Genomic DNA, 2,747 nt, shown 5'->3' with positions numbered 1-2,747 from the left:
ATCTGGGGGTTAAATAGATGTTTCCCACGAGGGGTTAGATCCGGCGAAGATGGTTCTTCTGATAACCTGCAAAACAGACACCGTGAGCTCGTCACTGAGAAGGGGGGGTACCTCCTTGTGACCACCCTCCGGCGTGAGAATCAGACTAGATTGCTCTTGAATATAAGTGTATATTAAGAGAATGACTAGAGCAGATATCAGGTAATATATCAAGATATGAGATATGAGATAAGATGATACCATTCCAAGGTGTTGGAGTATTTATAGCCGAAGGTAGGTTTCCAAGCAGGTACAGCCGGCTGAATAGTGTTCCTGTTCTGCCAACTGTGGGCTACGCACATGCCATGCTGGTGGTTGGTGGATAGGCAGCGGCTGATAGTGACCAGGCCGGCTGTGTACTATTCCTGTTCCACCAACTGTAGGCCAGGCCATGCACGTCCTCCGACAGGTTGGTGAGTAGGCAGCGGCTAATAGTGACATACAGTACAAGAGTGTGCTGCTCGTCATACTGTTGTCAGTGAGCTGTCGTATCCTTGGTCAGATCTTTTGTCCATACCTCGTCAGGTACAGTACAAAAGATCCTCCAGTATCATACGGACTGGCTCATTTGGGCGGGAGTTCTCCCGGCTTTGTGCGGGAGTGTTCCCGGCTTGCTCACTCCTTCTTCAGGTGACTACTGAATTATTTAAGAGTTAAGTGCCTTGTGCGTGTAGCTTTGCTGCGCAGGTAGCCTTCCCTGATGGCTTGTATCCGCGGCTGCGGGAACAGGCAGAGTACTTCACCATTGGGAGGCTTTTCCTGCGGGAACAGCTTGCGTACTGCGCGTAAGGACGTCACGTCTCTGAGCATGGTGGGTCCTGCGGACGCAGTTGGTTTCTGCGCAGACGTCCCTCTTAAAGGTGAGTCTTGCGGGTCCAACTGGGCTCTGCTGGGACCTACCTCTTCAGCCTCACATGTATACTATATAACTACATGAGAAATACAGAACTAATAAAATTAAATAAAATAAACTAAGATCTTAAATATTTTTGACCGGCAAAATACAGATGTAATTATTAGAAGATAATATAAGTCCGTTCAAAAAGAGAAAAAAAGAAGATAAATATAACTTGATAGATTTGGTTTATTAGTATTTATCTACTAACTAATACACATCATATTAGGTTAACACAAATTGCGGTATACAAGTATGTGACTCTTCAACGTTAACTCAATTGAAAAGAGCCATGAAAACCCAAAATGAAACAGATAGCAAAAGCCTGAGAGGCCAGGCACAAATCTTACAGTACATATACAATGCACTTGATGGCATGGCTATAATATGTTGTGTTGAGCTCCGCATCGCCGACATACTAATAAACAAGCATGGAAGTCCAACCACACTGTCCGAAATCTCAACCCCGATTGATTCCCCATCGATAAACGTTGATAGGCTGGGACGGATCATGATGTTCTTGGTTAACCGAAAGGTGTTCGATGTGATGGTTCAATCAGAGAAACCAGAATACTCACTAAACCACTGTTCAAGTGGCTATTATGTGTCACCAATGTGACATTAGCATCCCTAGTTATGTACCGCACAAACCCAGTTACTAGTTTGCCTCTCCATATAAGAAGGTGGGACGGCTTTTAAAGCATTTCATGAAGAAGAGTTCTTTGATTTTTGTTTACATAACTCTGAGTTTAATCGAGTTTTCAACGAGGGTATGGCGTGTACTGCGAAGATCGCAATGGATGCGATTGTTTCAAATTACAAGGATGGATTTCTTGGTTTGAAAGGATGTTGGGGGCGGTATTGGGACCGCAATATATGAGATTGTGAAGGCGTATCCACATCTTAAAGGTATCAACTTTGATCTGTCACATGTTATATCCACTGCACCAACATATGATGGGACCATTACACATATTGCTGGGGACATGTTTAAGTCCATCCCTCCGGCAGAAACAATTTTCATGAAGGTAAATCTGTTTTATAAAATTATTTATATATGGTGATATATATTTACTAGCTTTTGTCTTTTAATCAGTGGATTTTGCATGACTGGAATGATAATGATTGCGTTAAGATACTTTAAAACTGTCAAAAAGCGTTATCAAAGGAAACTGGAAAGCTTATTATCGTGGACATCGTTCGACAACCTATAACACATGATGTTTTTGATGGCATGCGTTTGACATATGATCTAGGGATGTTTGCGCACTTTTCGGGTGGAAGAGAGCGGACGGAACCCAAATGGAAGAAACTACTTAATGGAGGCTTTGGTCGTTACAATATCATCAAGATTCCTGGATTATTGAAGCCTTTCCATACTAATCCGTAGTCAATAATATTGTGAGGCTTTTTCAAAATGATTTAATAAACCTCCAGTGTTATTAGTATGTCATAATCTTTTTAAAATCTATATATAATAATAGTATCGAGCATTTCGTTAGAGAACTTGTTATTATGCAATATGTTGGGGTTCCAACAGATAATCGATTGGCCAAAGAAATAAGAAGGAAACCAGATTAGACAATAGAGAGATAACAAGACTTAATTCATATCTTCATTCATAATCAAAACAAATGTTAACAAGCTAGCTATAAATAACCTTACATAGTAACCGCCCACTATTTAACAACTACCCACTACTAATATTAAACAAACAACTATTTTAGTTAATTAAAAAGCATAGAATTTGAAACACTAGAACCCACGATCTGTGACATGGGAGTTGTACGAGATTGGTACATAACAATCCCAC

At 40.9% G+C, this 2,747-nt stretch overlaps 1 pseudogene; it reads left to right on the top strand.

The window, feature by feature from the left end:
• Positions 1 to 1,224: 1,224 nt before the first annotated feature.
• On the top strand, positions 1,225 to 2,324 carry LOC143601096 (xanthohumol 4-O-methyltransferase pseudogene; annotated as a pseudogene).
• The last annotated feature ends 423 nt before the right edge of the window (positions 2,325 to 2,747 follow it).

The sequence above is a fragment of the Bidens hawaiensis genome, unplaced genomic scaffold (assembly GCF_021521415.1).
Source record: "Bidens hawaiensis isolate Kalapana, Puna unplaced genomic scaffold, B.hawaiensis_p1.1 tig00055517_1, whole genome shotgun sequence".
Taxonomy (NCBI): Eukaryota; Viridiplantae; Streptophyta; class Magnoliopsida; order Asterales; family Asteraceae; genus Bidens; species Bidens hawaiensis.
Note: the sequence above shows the minus strand (reverse complement) of the source record. Positions and strands in the feature narration are given on the sequence as shown.